The 16,909-nt window shown below is 30.6% G+C and overlaps 1 protein-coding gene across 1 annotated transcript in view; it reads left to right on the top strand.

Annotated features, from left to right (window-relative positions):
• LOC148274066 (serine protease inhibitor 27A-like) overlaps positions 1-16,909 on the top strand; it is a 107,249-nt gene that overhangs the window by 68,662 nt on the left and 21,678 nt on the right. The gene's annotated exons all lie outside the window — the stretch shown is intronic.

Below are 16,909 nucleotides of genomic sequence, written 5' to 3'. Positions count from 1 at the left end.
TATAATTATTAAATTCGGTGATTGAAAAAAAATAATTATTTGTTAATAGACTGAACAAAGCCGATTATTTAAAAAAAAAAAAGATAATTTTTAAATTACTCCGAGTGTGACGTCACAAGGAGTCTTCGGTGATTTCTGATGATTGGTGAATTGGCTTTACGTAAACTGGAAAGCTATCACAACACTATCATTGGTTGATTCGGAAGAACTAGTGACGACGTTCAAAGCAGTTCGTTTTTATTGCAATCAATACCCAATACTAATTATTACCGCGCGTAAGAATTTTTAAAAATTCTTTGTATCAATTTCCCGTAGCGCTGAACTTCGCCATTATTCAGACATTTTTGATACTGTGTTTTCTTTAATATCTATCTACTGTATTACTTGAATGGTATCTTTTTATCTACTAACGTTTTATATAAATTACTAATGGACCCGACAGACGTTCGAACGTTCGCTTGCCTGCTATTAGCTGGTTCAGCAAACGCAAAATCTCTAAAAATTCGAATTTTCGATAAACTAAATACTAAGTGACATTGAGATCGCAACGCCACCTACCGGGCCCAATCGTACATCTAAACCATCCAGGGAACCTACTCAAACTCACAAAAAAATTGAAGCGCATTCTCGTCGAATGCAACCCTGGTATATATATATATATAATATCTACGAACACGCGCAGCGCAGAGATCTACATTTCACTGAAAACCGCACGTAAATCGGTTAAGCCGTTTAGGTGTTCAGTGACACCACACGTACAGAAGAATTATACGAGTATATAAAATAGGCAAAAGTCTTCTGAGCTTTTTTTAAATTGTCCACGATGAATTTTAAAATAATATATATTTTAAGCTATAAAACATGATGTGAAAAGGTCTATGTAAATTCATGTTTCTACTGCCTTTTAATTTTTATTTCGTCATCAATTATCTTTTTAAAAAAAGATATTCGAATATGTATTTTTATTTAATTTATTGAGGATAAAAACTTTCACCTATAATAATTTAATAATTTCAACTGTAATGCTGATTAAAAATATACAAAAACGAAGTATGCAGATAATTAAACCAATTACAGATATTCACAGAGATGCATGAAATACAAATCAGTTATGATTTTTCTTCGGGTGTGTGTTATCAATATGTGTTAGATATTGATAAGACGGTAAGAGGGTGAGTGTGCGGGTGTGACTGGCTGCTATAAAGTATATTACAATTAACATAAATATTATAACAAAACAAAATATTTAAAAGTTTTAACAGATCCCAATGAATACAATAACGCACATTTGTACATTATTCTAGCTTCAACAAAATGAGAGATTTCAAAACTTTTTAAAAAAGATCATGTTATAAAGACGTCATATAAGAATATAAGAATATGGTGAGCAGATGGATAAAATGTAGACTTTTTAATATCCTGTGAATAAGAAAGTTTACTGCTACGTGAAATTGAGTAATTTATTTTTCTTAGGCGTGGTAAAAATTAGAGCATTGAATTGTACAGCGAAATTTCTTGAAAATGTATGAAAAAAATAATAAAAACAAACTACTTTGAATGATGTTACCAGTTCCTCCAAATCAATCAGTGGCAGAATGTTGTGATAGCTTTCCGGTTTACGCCACACGCGGTGTAATTTCAAAATTAAAAAACCTTCATAGCGACCATAATACGTGATTTTTTTTTAATTTGGCATAGTTTGATAATCTATTAACAAAAAAAAAAACTGAATTTACTTATTCTGTAATATTTATGTTTAATTTTTATTATTATTAGTATCAAGAAAGAACACGCGTATCTTACCAAAAATAACCTGTCTAAATACAGAAAAATCCTAGCAAGTCAGGCCGTGAAACAAACAATTTCTGTGCGTTGTAAAAACAGTGAAATAAACAAAAAAATGTAAGTCTAGGCATTTACAGGGTGTGTGATCTGTCGTTCGTCGGTTTGTCACTTTAAACATTGCATAGCATTCACCATTCTGCCTAGAACACTTTCTCAAATCTTCCGAAATCTGTTGATTTTTGTAAAGTAAAAGAGATGTGTGTGTGTGTAGAATTTATTTATATCCACAAACAAACAGTAAAGTTGCCATAAAGCTTTAGAATTTAAAACTACTAAAAAAAATATGCAAATATCTATCCCCTATAGCACATTAGAAGTGTTTTTTTTTTTAATAAAGTTTAAAAAGTTAAATTATATCATTTTTTATATTTTCAGATCACGTACCAGCAAAAGAAAAAGTGGAGATGCAGATGGTCAAAAATGAGACACAGTAAAAAAAACAGACATGTGCAAATTGTTTTAAGGAAAACAAAAAATATCATATTTTAAATATTATAGTATGTACGAGTATACCTGAAGATTCAAAATATTCTCAATATAATTCTTTTATTTTAATTAACGTTTTTAAATAATAAAAAGTTTTATATATTTCATTGGATTGTTTTATTGTGCTTTTTGAACATGTTCAACGAAATTTTAAAAAAATATCTCGATGATAAATGTAATATAACGCTTTGCACTTACAGCCAATCTACTAGAAAAACTGGATTTTGTACCCTTGAAAATAGATACTCTGTAAGCCTACTCTCCAAAATAAATTTTAATATCATTTTTTGCGTGACACGAAATAAATATTTATTCCATCTGCCAGTCTGTAGTCTGTAGTACTAACTATGCACAACACTCTTTCCTCTATCGTCCTTGTTCAAATAACAATTATTTAAAAAATAAATAAATTACCACTTATTTATCTGGCTGCGATTCACTCCAACTCGCTTTTTGATGGTGTACACACCTACATAAATCTGAACACACTCTCATACAAATACAATTAAACACATCCTCTTACATTGAAATATATATATACGCACTTACACATTTAAGAATGCACCATAATTCAATATGTTTGATTATTATTTACAAACTTCGCTGGTCTGTCTTTACACTTTATCTTTATTTTGTATTTTAATCATTGTTGACTGTATGTTTCGATAAAATACAAATATACTTATCAATACATTTCTCATTTTATTTAACATATTTTCATCTGAGAAAATTTCCAAACATTTCCAATTTATTAAACACTCTTAAAATAGTATAAAGGTTAATTATAAAAGTAATTTTAAAAGAAACCTCCAACATTCAACGCGGAAAATCCATATAAATTATTTAAAGTTCATACAGTATACACTATTTACAAAATAAATTCTGTTATACAAATTTACAAAGAAAAATAAACGAATTTAAGATGAATAAGTCACTAGTATACTAAAATAATACCAAAGTTCTTAAATTCCACACAAGTCGTGATCAAAATAGTTTTGTTTTCAAAGGAAAAAAAATTACAATGATCTCCCCGATGAACTAAAAACTATTAAAACAAACATATCATTAAATGAATTCAAAGTAAATTTAAAGAAATTTTTTGAATCCGAGTAAAAAGAGCTTTCTATTTTAATTAATATTACTGTGTTATTTTTTTCTGTTTTTTTTTTATTTCGTATCATTTTACTAATTTTTTCTTGTGTATTCGAAATAAATAAATATAACAGTGTATGTCGCTCTCCAAGCACAAGAGCTAGTCTCTTTTTCAAAAAGTAACAGTTTTAACATTAAAAAATTATGAAAATATATTACTTTACAATAATGTAATTTTATTATTCAATATTTTTTTTATTTAAAAGCAGTAAATTAATATTTCTAAAAACCTTTATCAAAATTTTCTTTTTTTTTTTTCGATTTTCAATTTTATTTAATAATATATATGTACGTTACAAAATGGAATATCTTAATTCATACATATAGAAATAATTAAAATAATAAGGTAGAATTAGGTATATTAAAAAAAAAGCACATAAGTATACATATACAATAACTAAATGGCAAGAACGAAGAACATCGACCGATCTTATGACTTTATATAAAATAATAAAACCAATGTTTGATACCCCTGATCTACTGAAATTGATTTCATTCTATGTACCACCTAGATTAAGCAGAACATCTACAATATTTTATTGTCAAAATTCTCGAACGGTAGCTCAATATAACTCACCTATTGTTAAATTACAGAATACCGGGAATGAATATGCATCACATTTTGATATATTTAGTTTATCTCTGCCTAACTTAAAAAATAAAGTGACCAACATATTTTTATCAAAAAGAGCAAATCATCTTCAGAAGATTGGGTTGGAATAGTTATAATTTGATTGATTAATGTATTTTGTTATTGAATAATTTCTTTAAAATATGTATGTATTTCAAGTAATTAATAATGTGTATAGTACGAGTATATTAATATTTCATACTCGATTTTTTTTATTTTTAATATTTTTATTTCTAAGCACTCTTTATACCACATATATGTAAATGGCAGAAATGCCGTATATAAATAAATAAATAAATAAATAAATAAATAAATAAATAAATAAATAAATAAATAAATAAATAAATAAATAAATAAATAAATAAATAAATAAATAAATAAATAAATAAATAATATCCAGATAATAATATGTTAAAAAAGTAAGAGAATCTTATAACAAAAAACTCCCCCAGAGACGTGAAAAATGTCAATGTCTTAAGTAATATTATTCAACATAGAGATAGCCTTGTCGACAGGCATAACCATTGGCAGGTTGTTCCTGCATATTGGAATGTAAAACAGTCTATGATGACGCTGTCTAAGGTAACTATCCGGAATATAAAAGTTAATGCTCCGCATAATTTCAGGGTTGTCAATAATAATAATAACTAATTACTGTCGAGGGTGGTGCAACGCTTTATTTATTTAACAATAATAATTGTATTCAGCGTCGCTTTAGGGGTGTTTAACCCATTACGTGATGTGGACTGAATATCAGAGAGAATAACATTACGAATGACAAGATAGCTGCTAAACTGCCGATATGTACAGAAAAATATTTTTTATATTATTTTTTTTATTATCAATAAAAACATATCATACAAAAAGTACATATTATACTCCCAGGAGTTATTAAAGAAACTCGTTTGGGATCGTACTTAAGAAAAAACATTTTTTTGACCATACATAATATCATACAAATTAATACACCCGAAATAAAAAGAAAACATTATTGTATAAGAAACATAAAACACTATCTTATGTAAACTAAATTAATAATTATCACTATAAAGAAGTTTTAAGAAATATTTATTGATTGCGACCCTTCTGGATTTTTTATTCAATTTTTCGTGTCTCATCAGGCAGTTTATTATATTCGGAATGGCCAATATTTTCCAAGGACCTACTGCTAAACTTTGTTGAGCGAAACTTAGACACATGAAGATTCCCTGAATAACGCGTATTGTAATTATGAGTATTATGACCAAATGTGTATTTTAAATTTGAGTGAGCAGAAAAGTTTATGATATTTAAAATAGTGTTGGTTATGTCATATTATCTGCAGTCAATCAATATGCCGATATTATCTGCAGAAGGCGTATTTAGCAACTGAATAGCCCTATTAATGGTTGAGTTTCTGCCAATTCTTTCTTCTGGTTTACCATATTTACTCGTATATGGCTAAATCAAGAAAGGGTGCTTGGTAGGTTTATATGTGTATTGCGAATGAACAGTGAAAGAACGGCTAAACGGCTTAACGATGCAGATGTTTTTATTTATTTAACTTTTTGGTCATACATATTTGTATATCGGTGGGTTTTTTTATAAGGTTAAGGGTTAAACAATAAAATTAAATGCATTATTTAAATTATGTTTATATTTATATTATAAAAGTTTTAAAACGTATGCGTATGCGAGAAAAAAATGCGTTAAAAAATATAACTATTAATATTAACAAATTACAACAGGGATGGAGAATAAATAAGAGTAATAAATAATTGAATATGAAAGTCTAGGCATTTACAGGGCTTATGACATGTCATTGGCTGGTTTTCACACTGTGTAAATTCACCATTTTGCCTATGTTTGAATATCCATCTTTGTTCAATTCTCCATCCCTGTTGTAATTTGTTAATCTTAATGACTCCTGAGGGGGTGAAATCCAGTCTTTTGTCGACAAACATTTGGACAAACTCAAATATTGTAATGAAACCAACTGGTCCAAGAAGAAGTTTAAAAATTGGAAAATCGTTTTAAGGCGTTGCCTAGTATGTGAAACAATTCAGTCAGATGAATCTCTTCACAACAATAAAGGTTTCAGCTCTTTAACTTCACTAAAATCAACAAATGGAAGAATCGAAGAAATATGGATATTCAAACATAGGCAAAATGGTAAATGTTACACAGTGTGTAAAGTGGCCACTTAAACCAGCCAATGACAGATCATAATCCCTGTAAATGCCTAGACTTTCATATTCCCTTATTTAAGGTATTCTCCATCTTTGTTGTAATTTGTTAATCTTAATGACTCCCGAGGGGGTGAAATCCAGTCTTTTGTCTACGAACATTTGGATAAACTCAAATATTGCAAAAACTATTAATACTTGTATAATCGTATAAATTTAATTAATAACGATAGAATCTTCAATGTGAAAAGGGGAATAAAGGAAATGCAAATTGGCGGCCTCCTCGGTGTAGTGGTTAAGATGCTTGACTCACACGCGGAATGTTCCGGTTTCGATTCCCGGGGAGAACGCCATAAATAAAACGTGTTTTTTCCTATCTGTCTGTGCCTACTGCCTACCTCAACGGAGAAACGGCGTGATGGTTTGTTTGTTTGATGCATATGTGTATTTTGGTATCGTTAAAAAAACTGTAGGAAATTCTAAGACGGGGTTGTAAATACTTGGGGAAGCTTCGAATAACATACCTGCCCCCTGCATTTATGGGGGTTGATGTATAATAATTCCTCTGCTCGCAAGTGTTAACGGTGTTGCGGTTCTGGGAAATCACGGGATTAAAATATACATTATGCATAGGCCCATTTCACACGTATCGTCCCATTCCGCCCGGCGCGGCACAGTAAAATTAGGGTGCGTGGATGCTTTTTTTTTTTTTAATTTGAAAATTCATTTATAAACCTTTACGGAGTATTACATTCATTTTACAAAAATTAATATAAACATTTTTCATTCATACTCTGTTGTTCAAAATAATATTTTTTACAGCTTTTGAAAAGTTTGTCTGAGTCTTTTGTTTAGTTTTGTCTGGAAGTTAATTGTATAATTTCAGTCCCTGGTTCATTAGTCTTGATTGTCCTTCTCTTGTTTTAGAAAGTTGTATTTTTTACAAGTTTTAGTTCTTCGTCTACAATTACATTAGTGGCTAATTTATGGATAATTTTTAATGATTCTAGTTGAAAGAGTTCAGTTATATTTAATTGCTTAGTTTGTTTAAAAAGTTCTCTAGTTGCAGTTAAATAGGGAAGGTCATATACTTACTTTAACATTTTATTTTGTTGTCTTTGTAGTCTGTTTATGTCATTTTGATATCCTGCTCCTCATAGTAGTTGCGTATAACATATTTTAGTTTTTCATAGGCTTCATACATTAGATTTTTTTCCGTTTTTGGAACAAAGTTTTTGATTTTTAAAAAAAGCCACTTTGCTAATTAAATTGTTGATATTAATTGTCCATGTCAATTGTCTGTCTATTGTTAGTCCTAAGTATTCAACATGTTCAATTTTTCTTATTTGTTGGTCTCTTGGTGTACTGGTTAGTGCGCTTACTGAGGTGTGAAAACAACCGACTCATTTTAGACTATAGTAAAAATCTGAACAGCGCGGTAAGCTTCTTGAACGCGGTAAACGGTGTACTAAAATCAACCTTGGCAAATAAATGTTTGTCGCAAGAAGCGAAATTAGCCATTGAGTTGATTGATCACAATCGAGTCCTGCCGCCGACTCTTATTTTTGGAAGCGACGTATGGAATTAGAAAAACAAGGCTGAAAGTAGGCTGAATGCTATCGAAATGCGAATGAGTGGTAAAACTATGAACGGTAAGTGAGCAAACGCCAAGATCCGTGCAATATGTAAAGCTGAGATAAAAAAAAAAAATCAAGAAAGAAGTTCTGTGTTGGTTTGAACATGTAGAACGAATAAACGGCGAAAGAACGGCTAAAAAGATTTGCCGTTCGAATGTTGGTGATCAAATCCAACAAATAGTTAAAAATGGACACGTCAAAAGTCGGCATGAGAAGATTTATGAATGTGGAGTAGGCGAGTTCTGCATTAGAGATCTTTTTGTTTGGATTGATATTGACTGTAAAACAATTAATTTAAATAAATAGCAGGGAAACACATTAACCAGTACCTTCACCATAAGGCCGACTAATCACCGGGCGATTTCTTATTGGAGGATTTTTAGCTTAAAGTAGCCGCTGAATATATATTTTTAAAGAACGAAATAATACCCAGTCAATCCACCCTAATTTTACTGTGCGGTGTGGATTACGACAATACGTGTGAAAGGAGCCATATACGTACATTAACTAAGGTCGAATGGTATAATGGAGATAAGCCACAAAAGGATTTTCGCTATTTTTAGTCTACTGATCTGCGCTTTTGCCTACCATGCAAGAGGTCTCGGGTAGAATTTCTGACATGGTTAGTATCAAGTTTTCATTTAAAAGTTGTTTTTATACTGAGATATATCAAAGGCCCTGGACTGGCATCTAACGTGTAAGACTGGTCATCTTATCTTCATGTAGAAAGAATAACCAATGAACGCTGCGTTTAGTGAACCAATGTAGTCAATTGGTAAAATAAACCAAAGTAGGGAAGAAAATGCCGAACACTCCTCTAGTGGAACGGAAGGCCTGTTGACTGCTGCCAAAAGGCCGGCTTCTCCTGAAGAGTTTTAAGTGGTTTCCTCTCCACATGAGCAAATGCTGAGAAGTTCCTGATTAGCCCACATTAGTATATCCCTCCTGATTCCAACAGTTTAGATAAATTTAACTGCAGAAAAATCCACTTTTGAAATATAAACCTTGTATATTATATGCAAGGTAAATAATAAAGCAACTGCTATATAAAATATTTTAAAAAAGAACCAATGCAGTGCTATATGCATCGATAGGATAAAAAAATAAATAATTTTAATAATGATGTTATTAAAAATTTTAATGTAGAAACATATGCATGTTTCTTTTTGTCTGTAATATCTTTTTTCTTTGAAAAAAAGTTTTAATGCTCTGTTTATAAAATATTATTTTTATTATCTAATATTTTCTTCATGTATTAAACTATTTTCTTTTTGCGTTTCTTTTAAGTAATGTCAATTGTTTAATAGTAATTCATCAACGTATTATATTTGTAAAAGCCCTACGGGCTTGGAAAATAGACACCAACACTAGACGATAACAGGTCAAATGCGCATACATTCAATACCCTTCATTCAAAGATGTTCCCCGTCTCTGCTAGAAATAATAAGTTATGCTCAGGGCGTCGAAGTAAGGTAATTTTTATAAATAATGATAATAATAATCTAATTGATCCAATTAAATTGACAAAAATTTCCGAATTGGAAATATATACTTTTTACAGATTTTTTTATATTTGTGTAGATGCAATATGTTAATGGAAAAGAATGACAATATCCTACAAGAGCCCTTTATTTGATTTGACAAACTTACAGTAAAAGGGGCAATGAAAACAGTTGAGTTAAATTCAATTAAAATTGCGGTTTTTGAAATTGATATCGTCAAAGAGTAACTCGTTTATTAAAAAAAAAATCGAAGTATGTCGAAGGAATGCTTTACCTGGTGTTCATAATGTTTGTTAATATTTATTTGATAAAAATGTAATAAATTTATTTGATATCAACCCAGCTAAGCGTCTATGTAATATATATACAATATTTAGGACAGTATTTACGAGCATGTTTTTATGAAATCTACGTCATGAATGATTCACGCGGTACATTGGATTTCTGAAAAGTTTTTTTTATTGATTGCGCGTTTTTAAATGACACGGAAAATCCTCATGGAATAAAGACAGTCCCTAAAATTACCATTTTTATGAAAAGTACATTTATTATAGTCTTATCACATTATATAATTGAAGTATTTTGCTTTTTTATTATGCCGTTTCTCTTTAAAAAAGAGACAAGCTGTTCTCCTTGGAGAGGGACTTACACTGAGTTAATAGTAGTTATAAGTATGATAAGTATTTAATATAATAAAATATAATAATTATCATTTGACAGGCGCCGTGGCGCAGTTGTCTAGACAACCAACTGTGAAACTGGCATCGCGGGTTCGATTCCCGCCAGTTGCAAGAAAAAAATTGAAGATTTTTTTTTTCTCAATTGGTCTGGGTGTTGTGGTGGATATATTTATTTATTGACGGACTTATGCAGTCCATTCTAACAATGGAAAATACATTTTCTTATAATAAATACAGGTACTAATCAAATAAAATACAACCATATAATATTAAAGCTAGGACAAAAAAAAAATACTACCTCAAGACATGATCCGGTATCTTAGTGATTTTTAAATCTATAAAGAATTACACCAAAAAAATTATTATTCATTATCTCTTTCCATATCCCCTCAATCCCACCTGCTGACAAGCCTCTAAATCTCTAAATAAAGGCTAAGCGGGTTATTCCTTTTAAAATAAAAAAAAACATAATTTTCTTTCCGTCTCTAATGGTGCATAGGGCACTGCATTGGTACACCGATAGCAAAGTATCTTGATCATATATTTTTTTGTTACATTAATGTAAGAATATTAGTATTACGCTTTAGGTGTTAGGCAGGGAGTATTAAATATTCTAGGGTAAAACCACCTTTTTAAATAGATATTTCATGCCAACGATGTCGGGAATCGAACCTGAGACCTCTCTTCTATATTCGAGAGCATAATAATAATAATAAAAATAATGTATTTTTAAGTTTGCTGATACTCGATTATCTTTTTGCCATTTATCAGCATCCTTTGGCGTAAAATGTAATCCTGGCTCTCAGCTCTGTGTTTGATTTCGTAATTCTTCCCATAGCGTTTATATATATTAAATGTTATTTGGAATCACGCTTTTTACTCCGGGCAGAATAAGTAATCCAGTTCTCTGTGTGAAGTAGGACCGGAAACATTTACCAGTTTTTGACTTAAGGCCGTAGAATGTTATAAAGTAAGGAAATCCACCATTTGGTTTCATGAAACGCCGCTCTTTATAATTTGTATGTAATTCTTCTTCGGTTCCGTATTAGGTCCCTCCGACGTTGGCGATCACTACAGAGAAAGCATCTTGGTCTTGCGCTATTCCAAGACCAGGACGACTGCTTATTGGATGTACTGAACAAAGCGATTCCTGGGAAAAGATGACCGGAGTAGTTTCCCGTTGCCTTTTCTGGTGGTATTATGTAATAATAAAACAAATATAAGATAAAAACAATATTTTTCTAAGGTACTCCCGATAAAAAATATGCTTAAAAGTTTTATACAACTAAAATATATTTATTTTTAGACCAGCAGGTTTTGGTTTCCATAAAGAAAGAAAAATACACCATAAAAGGTAATTGAACTAAAATATACAAACAATTCTTTTAACTTTGATATATTAAAACATTAAAGTTTGTAAGTGAAAATTCTTGATGGAAGTTCATTGTAATTTATTATGGACTGGACCAGTCTCGAAGATGTCGCAAAAGCGATGAAACCGGTCACTGGATATTCCAAATTTGTGGATTAAAGTATCACTCGTGTTTTATTTATATAATACATTTGATATATTACATCAGAGATGGAGCACATTAAGGAGAAGGGAAATTTGTAGACAAGAATTGGATCAAACCCCCTAGGAAGCTGTTAAAATTAACATATTACAACAAAGATGGAAAACATTTTAGAGAACGAAATATAGAAATCTAGGCATCTACAGGGCTTATGACCTGTCATTGGCATTTTTTTTTATCAAATGTATATTTACTTTATTTTTTCAAATGATTTTGAGCACGATTTTGAAAGAAAAGGGTTTTAAAATGGAAAAATCGTATGCTTTCCTTACTTCTAAAAAAAGTTAAGCCTTAGCATAACAAAACTACACACAGAAGACATTTAAATGTAATATTCTAATGTAACTATGTCTTTTAAAGCGTTAAAAAAATCCGTTGATGGGTAATTGCGTTTTGAAGGAATAGACAATCTCTTAAAGCAGTAAAAAAACACGTTCGTAAAAATATTAAAATACATCACTCGCCTAAAATAATACCATAATGTCAATTTACGGGTTATACAAAGAATATGTTAGTTAAATGACAGAAGTTGGCATTGTATTCATAATGACAATCCCTACAGAATGGTGGTTAACCCAAACAAGGGATTATGGTAGTTTACCCTTCCGCAACCAGGATAAAACATGAAAGAGAAATATGAAAAAAATTATAGGTAATATTTTGAGTATGTCCCAATCTGGACGCTTTATATAAAAAAAGAAGTTGCATTGGAGAATTTTTACAATTTGACTATTTTTTTTTTGCACTGTAACAAGTCTTGAGGCTCAATAACAATGGTGAATACAATACCGTACACCCAGGCTTGAGAAAAATCATATTTAATTTTTGTGTTCTCACCGGGAATCGGACCTAGAACTTTTCATGCGTCATTCAAGTGTCTTAACCACTACACCACGGAGGCCGCTGGAGGATCACATGCTGAGGATGTGAGAGCTCATCCCCTAGCTAACGTATTATTTCATTAATGATTTCTTACTAATTTTGAAACGAATAATTTGTACTACTCGCGTTTAAATGCTCAGCGTGGTTTCTTACCATGCAAAAGGTCTTAAGTCCAATCGTCAAAATGGTGGATATGAAATATTTATTTAAAAAGGTGTTTTTCTAGAATATTTAATAATTTCTGGACTGGCACCTGAATCGTAAGACTGATTGCCTTACAAATGCAGTGCCATATGCGCCGTTAGGTGCAAAAAGGAAGATGATTAATTATTCAATAAATGGCTGGTGGGATTAAAATATATGGATGGGAAATATGACCACATTTCTGATTATAGTAGGCACTGAAATGGCTCAAAATTAGACAACGGAGAGACTATCACTCCCTCTCACTTCTGTTCAATGTACTTCATAGTTCTAACGCTCCTATATACCTGCGTGAAAAATTTCAACGCTTATCAGTTCATGGTTTACCTCTTCGTTCAAATTCTCAAGGCACTCTCTTAATACCCATCCACAATTCCTCTTTCTTCTCTAACTCATATAGTGTCCATGTGGCTCGACTGTGGAATCATCTCCCATCCACCATCAAAGATGTTACTACATTCTCTCTGTTTAAATCACGTCTGAAAAAACATCTCCTTTCTCTTCCTTCTCTCCCCTTTCCATTTTCCTCTTTTTTTCCCTTTTCCCATTGAGTAATAGTTTTGATTTAAGGTAATTTATAAACAAATACGTTAATTTTTATTTTTATATATCTTTAGCTTTTTAATCTTTTTTTTCTATTGAATATGTTTTGTAACATGAATTATAAAAATAAAACTTTTATTTTATTGGTTGGTTGGAAAAAATATCCATTTGGCAATAAGCCCGCCAATGTACAAATAACATTATGTACTAAAAGTTAAATAAATAAATATTGAGTTTGATTGACATACTATTATAAATTATTTTAAAACGTAGTAAATTTCAATTAACACGATATTTTTAATAAAAAACAAATAAAAATATAAGTCTGAGGGAAGTTTTTAGTGACCGACGAAAGTTTCGGGTTCGGTCAAAATTGGCCGAAACTTCGGCTCAGCCGAAACCTGTAGGGGATAGGTCGGATTACATTATCAGCATCCGCACGCGTCGGACAGGCGTTTTTGATTCTCCCCCTACAGATTTTATTATTTTTTACAAACATACTTTAAAAAAAATATTTTACCGAAGCACCTCAAATATGCATTCCTATTCATATATTTAAAAAAAATAGCACAATTGGGGATATTGGATTGTTGTCCATTCTAATAAATAGTTAATGACTTAGGTAAATAAAATAAAAACTTTACCTACTGATTTTGTGTTATGTTGACCATAGTTAATATTTTATATGTTTATAACAACGAACCAAAAGACGCTACAAATGAACAAAACGACTCGGAAAATTTATGCATTTTTAAAAAATTTTAAATAAACATTTATTTTAATAAACTCGCAAGGTTTAACAATAAAAACGCCTAATTTTTGTCATTTTGAAGTGACTTTTAACTTATTTAAGGACGTTTTGGTTTCAGTTTCGGCCGAAAGTAGAACAGAAGCCGAAGTTTAGCTGAAAATCTTGTTTCAGTTTGTCACTAGAAGTTTTACAAAAAGACCTACAAGACAAACATATGAAAAGGATATTACATATTGTTTTCGTTTTGTACGACACAGGTGAGAAAGGGTTATCTAAGTCCCTCGTGATTCGCCCCGTTGGGAATTTTTATTTCTTGGTAATCCGGAACAGATATTTCTCAGGGTACCTCCAAAGAAGCTTCTGTGCTTTTAACACTTTACTCTGCCTAAATTTCCCCCACCGATACATTTATTTCCCACAACGCCCTTTTGTCGTATCCGGCTTTGCTAATAATTTTAAAACAAAACATATTTTCTATGATTAATGTTAAATACTGGTTAAGACAAATGTTGCGAAAAAAAGTCATGCCTTTAAATTGTATCTGCTATGTCATTTTTTTATGTTTTTTATTACATATATTTTTTAATGACACTTTCAATTGTAAGCATAAGGTTAATTTTTTTAAGGCAGTTGAAAATAATAAAAAAATTTTTTGACTCGTTGGCTATTCTTAGGTAAAAATCCTGAAAAATGGAATCGTGTGGGGATAAGCCCGCCTCGTGGTGTAGTGGATGGCGCGCCACCACCCTTGAGGTCCTGGGTTCGATGCTTGGCAAGGTGGACTTGATATATCGGTTTCAAATGTAATTTTACACCACTATATTTCATTGTTCCTGGAATGACACCATGAGGTAAAAAAAACCTCTTTATTTATTCTACGACGGAATTATGATTTTTTTTCTTATCAACGTAAGAGTCTTTTTTTTAAAACTGTAATATTCCAAAATAACGTTTTTTTTTTCAATAAATCATTTCACTGTTTTTCCAATGTTCTATGCTTCAGATCCCAATAATGTCTAGCTAGGCTATAAATTTACAGTATTTAGGCTGAAGAATGATATTTAAACATTTAAAATTAGTACTAATAATATAAGGAATAGAAACATACACATACATTTCATAAATAACCTTTAATGTAAAAAATTAAAAATAAATTTTAATAAAAATTAAAACAAATATAAATAACAAAAAAAAACGAGACGTATTGAAAATTAATACAGACGAAATATTATGTCAATTAATCAAATTAATGTTAAAAGTATTCAATGACGTTCCTATTATTTATTCTTCATAATTATTTATCAATGATAATGCCAACCGCAAAGCCGCATATCACATTCAGACATTTACTGTATAATATATATTATGTTTATATATTCAACAATAAAAACAAGTATTTTATTTGTTGCATCTAATGAACGTATTTAAATTCCTAAGAAATTAGTTAAGGAAATTGGTTTCTCTAAAAGATTACACGGGAAAATAAACAAATCCCAAATAATATAATAATATTAGATTACACAAATTCTTGTAAATATTACTCTATTTTAAATATTTCCGTTCATCAGATCATAACAACATTTAAATAGGTGCGAAGATTTTCACGCTCACTGTTATTAATATTATGTATCTTTTTTGGGTCGGATCAAATCCAACATACACGGTATTACCCAAAAAAGATACATAATATTGATAACAACATTTGTTTGTGAAGATATTTATTATTATTTGGTTCATTGTATTTTGAAATTGCAACTTATTAATTCAACGAAGTAATATTTTTTTTAACTCGAGAGTGTTTCATAGACCATTGATTATTTTTTTAATCTGACATTTCCCTTATATGTTCTTCATTCGTAATCTTTAAAACAAACATCTGAATCATGTATTCTGTCGCATAGATCCTTTTTGTCTACCCTCTGACAAACCTCAAAAGCGTAATGGGTTATTCCCTCAACAATATCACGGTTTGATTATTAAGGTTATTCTTCAATCCACGGAATCGTCACAATTCCAATAATCTATCACTAGAATAAAATTAATGACGTCTGTACTGAATTCATATAATAATTAATATGTTAACGTAATTTTATTATTAAAAAAAAATAAAAAAATAGTTCTATGATAAACATAATCTAATATAAAATATTACTACAGAGATGAAGAACATTTCCGAGAAGGTAATATTCGGGTAATAGTCGGGTTGTGGTCCCGTGGCTAGTGTCTCGGACTCACAGACCAAAGGTCCGTGGTTCGAATCCCACTCTACCCCAACTTGATTCCATTTTCTAATAGTGAGTTATTTACAACTCGTTGAGAATGGCCCTCAAAATTAAATATTTGGGTAAATCATAAGAACGCAAATATTTCTTTTATAAAAAAAAATAAAAAAATATACAAGTATAGGCATCTACAGGGCTTATGACCTGTCATTAGCTGGTTTAAGTGGCCACTTTATACACTGTGTAATATTTATTTATTTATTATACATACGGCCTAAGCCAATTACAGCAGTTACATGAAGAAACATAAATGCAAGAAAGTCAACAAAAAGAACATAAAACTATGTAGCCAAGACAAAAAAAGGCAAAACAATAATGGTATACAATATATTCATAAAAACGAAAGACAAAGGACTTCAAGCTAAACCGTGCCAATCCAACTTCATCCCACACTGTTTAGTCGCGAAGAGGTCTATGAAAAGCCGGAAGATCTATCCCAAAGAATTCCAAGTCGTTTGATGAATTGACCAATTTACACATTCTGGACATTGGGGCATAAAAACAAAAGTTGTTCTTAGAAGATTTTATAAATAGCAGATTTTAACTTCTGGTGACGCGGTTGGAAACATGATAAG

Source organism: Micrasema longulum, unplaced genomic scaffold, assembly GCF_059751315.1.
Source record: "Micrasema longulum isolate JH-2025_06_02 unplaced genomic scaffold, ASM5975131v1 h1tg001764l, whole genome shotgun sequence".
NCBI lineage: Eukaryota > Metazoa > Arthropoda > Insecta > Trichoptera > Brachycentridae > Micrasema > Micrasema longulum.
This window is presented reverse-complemented; position numbering and strand designations above follow the sequence as displayed.